This window comes from Danio rerio, chromosome 19 (assembly GCF_052040795.2).
Source record: "Danio rerio strain M-AB ecotype USA chromosome 19, GRCz13ab, whole genome shotgun sequence".
In the NCBI taxonomy this organism is placed as follows: Eukaryota; Metazoa; Chordata; class Actinopteri; order Cypriniformes; family Danionidae; genus Danio; species Danio rerio.
This window is the reverse complement of record NC_141039.2, coordinates 7021777-7033196: the sequence shown is the minus strand read 5'-3', so window position 1 is coordinate 7033196 and position 11420 is coordinate 7021777. Positions and strand designations below refer to the sequence as shown.

Sequence of the window (11420 nt, the reverse complement as noted above, 5' to 3'; positions counted from 1 at the left end):
CAGATTTGTGTAATGACATTAGGGCAGTGATGGGCAAACTCGGTCCTGGAGGGCTGGTGTCCTACACAGTTTAGCTCCAACTCTAATCAAACACACCTGCTTATAGGTTTCTAGTGATCTTGAAGACACTGATTAGCTTGTTCAGGTGTGTTTGATTAGTATTGCAGCTAAACTATGCAGGACACCGGCCCTCCAGGACTGAGTTTGCCCACCCCTGCATTAGGGTATGACCTATGATACACTGTAAAAATTCAGGGGTCCCGCACAATTCATTTATATTGTCCCAATAAAAAAAAATCAATGGAGATAACAAATTTAAGTGGATTGAACTTAAAATTATTAAGCCCAAAAAAGGGACAGCAGGGTTCAGGGAACAGGGTAGCCCAGGGATAGCGTGTGAATCTGAGCATTTGATATTTCTGCTCCGTTGTTTGTTCCACTTGGAGATCTGTCAACAGAGTGTGTTTCTCTTTATTTCAGAGCTGATGATTCAGCCGCAGCTCAATTCCACTCTCATTCCACCGCATGCCCGCGCACAAACCGTAGCATCATCCAACGGTAAAGCTGTTATCCTTCTCACTGACAACATTAAATCATAAGTGACCTCATTCACTTAATGTTAATAAACTCCTCTTGTCGTGTTAGTGTGCACGATTCACCAATGCATTTAGTAACACTTTACGGTTAGTTAACGTTTTACCTCATTAGCTGTCATGAGCAGACATACGAATATAAATAAGAAGCATCTATTATTTTTTTTAATGTTCAACTAACATGAACAATAAACATCCATACTTTTAGCTAACGTTAACAAAGATTAATGAATACTATATAATGTTATTTAATGCATTAATGTGAACCAATAGTAAAGTGTTACTATGCATTTATTCTATTGAGCAAAATGCTTTTTTATTGTCTTTCATGGACTAGTAACTTTCCTTGCTTTTGATAATTCCTTATGTAAGAAATGCACCGATATGAATTTTTGGACCGATAACCGATAATCTTTACATTTAGTGGCCGATAACCAATGTATTAACCGATAAATATTTTTAAATGTTCTATTTTTGTACGGCGAGCAACTTATTTTATTTAAAAAACTTAAAATAGCACACTCAAAGCAAACAAAAAAGCAATAATATCAAAATTGTGATTATATAAACCTATATTCATTATTTCCAGAGATGGCAAAAGTACACACATCCTTTACTTGAGTAGAAGTACAGATACTCATGCTTAAAAAGACTCTGGTAAAAGTTGAAGTACTGACTACACTTTTGTACTTAAGTAAAAGTAAAGAAGTATTACCCGAAAAATATACAAAAGTAAAAAGTACCTGTTTAAACCACAGGCCCAAAGAAATGCGGTTTAGGTGATTAATATTTCAACTAAACTGGCAGAGTATAAGTGCGTGTGTGAATGTGTATGGGTGTTTCCTAGTACTGGGTTGCAGATAGAAAGGTATTCGCAGTGTAAAACATATGCTGGAATAATTATATATTTATTCATAAATTGCCCAGTATACTTGCATGTGTTGTTGAAAAATATTTGTTATAAAAATATTAATTGAGGACAACAGTATAGCCCTATGTAAAATCCATAGGCAGATAAAAAAATCTATAAAAACTGAAAAACAGCATAAATTCTGTATTAGGAAAATAAACTTATCAGAAATAAAGGAAATAAACCAATGCATCATTTTTTTTAAATAAAGCTTTGATTGTTTTAGTACTAAATGTACAATCTTTACAAAAAACACAAATTTTCATGATATTAGATTGAAAGACCAGAGAAGCCTGTGCAGTCAGAAGTGGACGAAAGGCTTAATCAAAAATGGCATGCTTTTGAACTGGAATGTGTATCTCTTGTCTACCTGTGATCCGAACAAGCAAAAGGTGTCTTATTCCTGTGTAAACAGGGCAGCATTGGTGATGTTAGATTCGCCCCTCTGTCACATCTGCGTAGTCATCTTAGCCTTTCTCATAGTAATCTTCATGAACTAGCCCACGTACAGTGCGCGATAGCCTTGAAAAGACCATGCAGTGCAGCATGCAGGCGCACAATGAGGAGAAATAGACTGACTGCATCAAAACTGTGTTCACATTACGCAATGACCAGAAATAATATAGATCACGCTACCAAACACATGAAAATGAAAATAACAACCGTGGTTTAAAAAATGTAAGAAGTAGAAAGTACAGATATTTGTGTAAAAATGTAAGAAGTAAAAGTAAAAAGTTGTCAGAAAAATAAGTAGTGGAGTAAAGTACCGATACTGTAAAAATCTACTTAAGTACAGTAACAAAGTATTTGTATTTCATTACCTCCCATCTCAGATCATTTCACATAAATCAGCATGCCAAAAATAGATTATTTTCTTTTCTACGCATAGCAAATTAACATGCGACTTGACTGTTGCATAAAAATAAAAGGGTAAAAGGACAAAAGTGGATTTAATCAACAAGTTAAATAAATATATTTTAAATAAAATGAAAACGAAAATGAAAGAACTAAGAACTAAAACCAGCTGAAATGTTCTCGAATAAAAAGAGTTACAGTAATGTACAATTGTTTGTCATTAGACATTTTTTTTTACTGCACTCCTTTAAGATTCTCTCGTGCTTACAAGACAAGAAGTTCTGTATAATTACATAATTCGTCGGCTTATAGATATCGACCTATTTTTCATATCAGACCAATAACGATAACAATAAAAGTAGCATTTCTCTGCCGATATCGATATGGCTGGCGATATATTGTGTGACCCTACCTCATGTAATGTCTGACTTGATTAGAGCCACTTAATACCTTTTATTAGAGTAATGTTTTTCTGTAGTTTAAAATTTTTACTTTAAGAATGCCATATCATCAGAATCTGGATTCACATCAGCATAGCTAAATAGTTATTCTATTACATGGAGCTTCAAACACCATTGTTTCCTCATTCTCATATAAATACTGTGAGTGTGAAGTCCCAGTAGAAAAAAAGACAATAGGGTAAAGGCAGACGGACATTTAAGTTTTTGTAACCTGGTTAAAACCCTTCCGGTGAACTGTGTCATCTGTTTTTTATAAAAAAAATCAACGATCTTCACTTTCTGATTGATATTTGATTTTAAAGTGGGTCTCAAAATGTGCAAGAAACACTGAATTAAATTTAATTTTTCTCCCCATATCATTAAAAACAAAAATTTGTTTTGTGGCAGTATTTTCAAAGCGAATTTCTGCTCTCCCTACTGATCTTGATGTCAAGTGCATGTCTTGTTTTACGCTTTAACAAGTAATTGAATGCTTATATCTATATAGCTGAGTAAATTGCTAATACATTACAACATTGAGGCTATAAAAAGAACTGTATAAAAGTAAATAAAGTCACATTAACCGTTCACAAGTTTATCGGTAGCGGAAATAACACAAGCTGTGCATATAACCTATCGGAACAACCCTGACTGTATCATTGCACATGGGTTCACTAATATGCACAATCCAGATTAAGTTTGATTGGCCTTAACATTTTCTAGTAAGTTTACAGCAATGATCGCCATTTTTCCCATATTTTTAATTTTATCTAAAATTTTATTATGCTTACTATGTATGTGGAACTCTTATTTTGAAAACGGTTAAGGCAGAGCAACTAAAACCCAGCGAGCATCACAAGTTTTTGCATTGTTTTCTATTAATTGCTTAGCAACATGGACAATCCAGTTTGTACTTCTCACTCAGCCATCTGTTTACATGCACGTCAGTATGCAAAATGCAGGATATATGGATTGTACATTTATTCAGCACCACTCCGAAGAGGTAGAAGGTCTGTTTAAATGTATCTTTTGTTTGTTTAACAATGTATATTGTGAAATTTCCCATCCTAAATATGAGCAACCCTGAGCTTCTGATTCTAAGGGTAATTTCTATGGTTATTTATAATAAGCATATGATACCATTTCTGCAGAATTTTTTTACTTGCCTAACCCACAAACCTACTATGTGGATATCAGAGAACATTTCTTTGAATTAATGCACTACTTGACTGTTTAGGTTATTGATTTTATGTCCTTCTTTTATTGTAATCAATGTTGAAAACAATGTTGTGCTGCTTAATTTTATTTTCCCCTCAGGATACATACAACATTTCATTAATTTAAAATAGAAATCTTCTGTAACATTATCAGTAGCTATGTTTCTAACAACATATTAAAAAAATGATGTAAACACCAATATTGCATACATTTTGAAAATGCGCATAAAAAGCTGACGCGCATAATTGAGTAGGATAAACTTTATATTCAAGAAGATAAAATGTGCATAAACTACAATGGAAACACTTTTACCTAACAATTTCTAGTATGCGCATTAAAAAAAGTCATGTTATAATGGCGCGATGTCACTGAGTGGTACAGTACGGTACGATATGGGTCACCTGTATAAGGCTTGCGTTTCCACTGCCTAAAGGATACCAATAGTTCATTACTAACCTTTCTATAAACAAGATTTGATTTTAACTGCAGATCAATGATGTGCAAAATAACCTACTGTAACGTCTGCGATTATATCAAATAAATAAATAAATAAATACAACATAAATGAACACTTACAGACCCTTACAGTCTTCGATAATCCCTCTCGTGCTTGTCCGTTTCTGAAAGAGTCGAGTGTCAGAAGCACTTCAATAATCACGCGCACGTTATTATGACCAGCTCAAGAAGTTTGTTATTTCAAATATAGAGCGAAACCGCTTTGGCCTTGTAAACAACTTCTTCTTGGCTTTGTGGCTGTTAACGACGACGACAAGGTTTGTTTAAGCTCGGGTCAACCTTGGCTTCTTGTTTTATGTATATATTATTACGGTGTAATGTCTTAGCTGTGTATTTAAAAATGGCGCTTCATTTGTTTAAATTTTTCTCGCTTGTGCATGACCGAGTGACGAATCTCTGTAAACCAATAGCATTCAAGTTGAGTATCTTGCTCCGCCTTTTGGTACCCTTTTGTTGAGCTAGGTACCCTTTAGAAAGGTACCCAAAAAGTAGTACCATACGGTTCGCTTTTTGGTACTATTTTGATGGTGGAAACGGCAATAAAACCGTACTGTACCATACCGTACCATTTAGTGGAAACGGTCCAAAAGAGATCATGTGCACATTGTAAAACATCGTAAATGTTATTTTGGTCATTCTGAAACGCCTTAACCGTTTTAGTATCAGTATTATTAGATTATTAATGACCTCCAGAACTGTCCAGAGCGTCTGCTCCACGTCTCGCGCCTTTAAACACTACCACGCATTGATTGCGTATCAGCATTGTCTTCTGAGGCGCAAGTCGTTTATTAAATAAAGAAAAGATTAACGCAGCTTCTCCTACTGCTGCAAATTCCATTTTTACTGTTGATACTTGGAGCAAAATAATCAGGAAGTGACGATTTTATTCTCTTTGATGGAAACGCTGATTTAGTCGCACGTCTTTTATGCAATAATCCAGTTTTGCGCCTAAATTTCATTAGCATTTTAAATGGAAACAGCTAATGTCTCTACTGACACTTTTGATCAGTTCAGCACAAGTAACCATTTGTTTCAACTTTTAAATGATGGTGTATTTGTCATTTTACGCATTTAATACATGCAAGATTTCTGTTTTGCCAATCACACGGACAAATGCCATATTTAATGGTTCTCTGTGTGTTTTGTCCTCTTTCTCTTCTCATCCAGATGGCTCTGAAGGCTCCGTACAGCCCGGATCTACCCTGACCAACAGCACCTGAGACTCATAAAAACCCACAAAACACACCACAGCATCTGAGCCACCACAACACACACAAACACACTCACAGTCTCACACTCTCAATACCTCATCCACGGCTTCTTGCTCCACACATTTACAGACCGATTCAGGAGTCACTGCACACAGCCCTGTGTTTGCTGACTGTTGGTCAAACATACTGTACACACACACTGCCATGTACACGCAACCGCAAACAGAGTAATACCGCTAATATGTGCTTCAGATAATAGAGGTAGTCAGTCTGGGGAGAGCTCCAAGCGGCTGCGTAGAAAAGCTCACGTGCATCCATATTGTGTGTTTTGGCGCTCAGATATGATTGGTTATCAGTGGCTAGGGGCGGGTCCTCTAATTTTATTATTATTTTAAAATCTTAATTTATTGAAATCGTCATTTACGGTGGATGTTTCCCCTTGAACGCTCGTCTTTTTCGTTATTATGCGAGGTCAAATATGTTTTGAAGGGGAACAAGCTGTCATTGTAGATGATTTATCTTGTTGTAAGTGTCAAAGAGGCGAGACTTAAACGTGGTGGTTTTTTACAGTTATTTTATTGTATTTTTTAAAACAGGAGAATAATATCTTTTTTTTCTGGTGAATATATTTATTATTTTAATTCAACCAGTCATTCAGACGAACTTTTGAGAAGGCATACATGTAATAATTCCACAGAGCAGTTTGGGGAAACGTTCGACATTATTGTTGACCACAAAGAAGGGAAGGAACGATGTATGCAAGCCAATAGCATATTCATTTTATTGTACCGAACTGAAGTGACTTTATATTCCTGGACGTTTAATTATCATTAGCCCTTAATGATGCTCCAGGTCTAGGCTTAATTTATGCTTGTGAGATTACAAAGTCTTCTTCCGTTCAAAGTCATTTTCAAACGACGGTCTGAAGACTCCACCACGCATCATAATTCAGTGTTTTTTCTGTTTTAGCAATCATTTTTATAGTACATTAAGCTATTCCTACCATTTGAAGGCCTTTGTGGTAGAACAATACTAGTTTGTGAATCAGCACATGAGTTCTTAACGTCAGATGGTCAATCATATCGATTTCTTTACTTGAGAACATGTCTGTTAGTAATAAACTCTATTCTGAGGCCCTCAGGAGCCCTACTTCCATCTTTCCTTGTTCCTGCTGTTCTTCTGTTTATCTTGTTCGGTGGGTGTACATTCATACACTCTTCTATATGTAAATATAGTTTGGCTTTTAAGCCCTGTGTAAGATGTAAATACTGTGCCACTTCTGTTTCTCTTCCGTCTATGTCTTTCTCTCCCTTCATCTCTCTTGGGCTGTCTTTTATAAGTTTCCAAATAACCGTTAATGTCTGTTTTGTTTGTCCTAAACAGTATTTATTGCTTTGCACTGTAATGTTGAGGTTGAAAGTTTCAGTTTTTTTTGTGAAATACTGCTAAATATACACTTGCCGGCCACTTTATTAGGTACACCTGCTTGTTACCGCTAATTTCTAATCAGCCAATCACATGGCAGCAACTTAATGCATTTAGGCATGGTCAAGGCGATCTGCTGCGGAAGCGGATGGGCTACAGCAGCAGGAGATCACACTGGGTATCACTCCTATCAGCTAAGAACTGGAAACTAAGGCTACAATTCGCACAGGCTCACCAAAATTGGACAATAGAAGATTGGATAGACGTTACCTGGTCTGATGAGTCTCAAATTCTGCTGCAACATTCGGATGGTTGGGTCAGAATTTGACGTCAACAACATGAAAGCATGAATTCCTTCTACCTTGTATGAATGTGTCAGGCTGGTGGCGGTAGTGTAATGGTGACGGGATATTTTCTTGGCACACTTTAGGCCCATAAGTACCAATTGAGCATTGTGTCAACGCCACAGCTTACCTGAGTATTGATGTCCATCCCTTTATGAACACAGTGTATCCATCTTCTGATGGCTATTTCAAGCAGGAAAATACGCCATGTCAGTGAGAATTGTCTCAGACTGGTTTCATGTCAATGAGTTCACTGTACTCAAATGGCCTCCACAATCACCAGAACTCAATCCAATAGAGCACCTTTGAGATTTAGAGGAATGGGGATTCGCACCATGGATGTGCAGCCGACAAATCTGCAGCAACTGCGTGATGCTATCATGCCAATATGGACCAAGATCTCTGAGGAATATTCCCAGTACCTTGTTGAATCTCTGCCACGAAGGATTAAGGCAGTTCTGAAGGCAGACGTGGGTATTAGTAAGTTGTACCTATTAAAGTGGCCGGTTAGTGCATCTACATATTGCGTACTGTATGTCAGTTCATAAGCTCTAAAGTTGATTTTTGAAAGCAAACCTCAAGGTTCATGTCCAATAGGGTCATGTTGATCTTTGTTCTCCGCTTGGCAATTGGAGCACATTTTTTGTAAACGTGCACTAGAAGCCATGCTCATATGGTCTGTGTTCATGAATTAAACGGCTGCTTGAAACACTGCAACTCTTTGTGGCGCTTCTTGCCAATCTGGCGTGAAGCCTCAAAGACACGGGAAATGTGTTTACTCTTTAATCGGACATCTGTGAATCAAGCCCACAGCATCATGTATGTGTGCTCTTTGAAAAATGTGAGTTATTTATTTTATTATAGATCTATCTATATGTGCAGTTGGCTTTTAAAGTTTATTTTCCTTCCCTTTAAGGCTTGTTCAATGAATGGAGAGCAGCCTGCAAAGTCTCTTCCTCTTCATTGCACTTGTAATCCTGCCTTCCCTTTAGTCTCTGCCTTAAACCTGCCATGCAAATGTTAGCTTATTACCTTTTTTTTTTTTTTTTGGTTAATTGTTGGAACTTTCCGCCTCAATGTTTTGGCCCTGGGGAATCCTGTCCCGAAACAAAGAGAGAGATAAATGGAGAGAGCTTGTCAGAATGAATTGAACTCGTTTAATAAAGTGACGAAACTGACTTTTAGAGGCGATGATGATGATGATGATGATGATGATGTGTGTGTGTGTGTGTGATTGTTTTAAGTGGTTTATGAGGAAACAGATTTGTGTAATGACATTAGGGCAGTGATGGGCAAACTCTGTCCTGGAGGGCCGGTGTCCTACACAGTTTAGCTCCTACTCTAATCAAACACACCTGCTTATAGGTTTCTAGTGATCTTGAAGACACTGATTAGCTTGTTCAGGTGTGTTTGATTAGCGTTGCAGCTAAACTATGCAGGACACCGGCCCTCCAGGACCGAGTTTGCCCACCCCTGCATTAGGGTATGACCTATGGTACACTGTAAAAATTCAGGGCTCCCGCACAATTCATTCATATTGTCCCAATAAAAAAAATCAATGGAGATAACAAATTTAAGTGGATTGAACTTAAAATTATTAAGCCTAAAAAAGGGACAGCAGGGTTCAGGGAACAGGGTAGCCTCACAACAAGGAGGTCGCTGGTTTAAGTCCCGGCTGGGCTAGTTGGCATTTCTGTGTGGACTTTGCATGTTCTCCCCATGTTGGTGTGGGTTTCCTCTGAGTGCTCTGGTTTCCCCCACAGTCCAAAGATATGCGCTGTAGGTGAGTTGAATAAACTAAATTGGCCGTAGTGTATGAATGTGTGTGTGTTTGTGTGAATGAGTGTCTATGGATGTTTCCTAATACTCTGTTGCGGGACTGTAAAACAAATGCTGGAATATTTGGTGGTTCATTCCGCTGTGGCAACCTCTGAATAGAGACTAAAAAGGAAAATGAATGAATGAATGTCCCCAAAAAAGCTTATTTTAATTTGCAGTTTGATCAAGCGGCAATATATATTATGCTGGCGTGTGTGGACTTGTTTATGTGATTTATGAGGGCAAATAATAAAAACGAATAGTAATTATATGGGTATGGCCTAGTTGTACTGTATTAAGGTGGTTTATGAAGACATGTCAAACAAATTGCTCAACAATCATATTTAATGGGGTATTTACTTTTAAAATGTGCCCTGTTTCTCTTGTGGGTTGGGGTTAGGGCTAGGGTAAGGCCATCTAAAAAGGGTTTTTTGCAATATAAAATACATTACAACTATAGAAGTCCTCGTAAACCATATATACAAGTGAGTGTGCTGTAAGTGAATTTTAATGTCTGGCATATGAATTCAAATTTTAATCTGTTTAAATAATAATTTGTGGTGCCAAATTTGTGAGACCACAATTTAAATTCAGTTTATTTTTATTTTTTCAGTTTATTTAATTTAATTTTTTATTTTTTTAGTTTGGGTTTATTTACTCACTCTCAAGTGGTTCCGAATCTTTATAAAAAAAATTTTTGTTAAACACAAAAGAAGATATTTAGAAGAATGTTGGACACCTGTAACCTCTGACATTAATAGTCGGAAAAACAAATGCTATGGAAGTCAATAGTTGCAGGTTTCCAGCTTTCTTCAGAATTTCTTCTTTTGTGTTCAACAGAAGAAAGAAGCTCAAACTGGTTTGGATCAAGTGAAGCTAGAATGAAGGAAGACCATTTTCAGTTTTAGGGGAACTGTTCCTTTAAATGATAAAATCTATTATTATTTATTTGATTTAATTTTTAACAATCAAATTTTTTATTTGCATCAAAAAAGCTAACAATCATTTTTACTTATGGAAAAGTTAGATAATTTAACAATGTTTAAAGAAAACAAATATTATATTTATTGGTTATATTGGTTATACTTGCTCTGAATAAAATATTTGTGCAATATTTTTAATTCTATATACATTTGTAAAAAGTGGAGGTTTTCTTGACCAGAGCCATCTCTAACGCAGACTGGAAGTAACAGGAAAAAATGGATATGATCGAGGGAATAAAAACAGGAAAAAAACAAAACAAAACGTGAGTACAGTATTATCACAGCATTATAATATTATGTCAGAATCTTTCTGATTCATTGGACAGTTTGTTACAGGCAGGTGCTGTCTCTACATCCTAGAACGAACACTTGAAACCATTATTTATGCGTTGTTATTTTGTACTAAACCTGAATAATTTAGTTTTTTTATGTGAAACGCAAAAGGAGATATTTGAATGCATTTCTCAGACAAGACAAGAAAAAAAAAAGATTAATTTTAAAGTGTTGTGTATATACACTCACCAACTGCTCATTAACATAAATTTCTAATCAACCAATCACATGGCAGTAACTCAATGCATTTAAGGATGTAAACATGGTCAAGATGATCTGCTGCAGTTCAAACCGAGCATCAGAATGGGGAAGAAAGGTGATTTAAGTTACTTTGAATGTGGCATGGTTGTTGGTGCCAGAGAGGCCAGTCTGAGTATTTCAGAAACTGCTGATCGTAAATGTCTTGTTGATGCCAGAGTTCAGAGGAGAATGGCCAGACTGGTTCGAGCAGATAGAAAGGCAACAGTAACTTAAGTAAGCATTTGTTACAACCGAGTTATGCAGAAGAGCACCTCTGAGCACACAACACGTCCAACCTTGAGGCGGATGGGCTACAGCAGCAGAAGACCACACCGGATGCCACTCCTGTCAGCTAAGAACAGGAAATTGAGGCAACAACAACATAAAAGCATGGATCCATCCTGCCTAGCATCAACGGTTTAGGCCGGTGGTGGTGATGGTGTAATGGTGTGGGGGATATTTTCTTGGCACTTAAAACCCGTTAGTACCAATTGAGCATCGTCAACACCACAGCCTACTTGAGTTTTGTTGCTG

General features: G+C 36.7%; 1 long non-coding RNA gene across 1 annotated transcript; it reads left to right on the top strand.

The window, feature by feature from the left end:
* Nucleotides 1-439: 439 nt before the first annotated feature.
* Nucleotides 440-8229, top strand: LOC103909195 (uncharacterized). The gene is made up of 2 exons (XR_015516431.1): nucleotides 440-558; nucleotides 5700-8229. It is a non-coding gene; the product is annotated as an uncharacterized LOC103909195 (long non-coding RNA).
* The last annotated feature ends 3191 nt before the right edge of the window (nucleotides 8230-11420 follow it).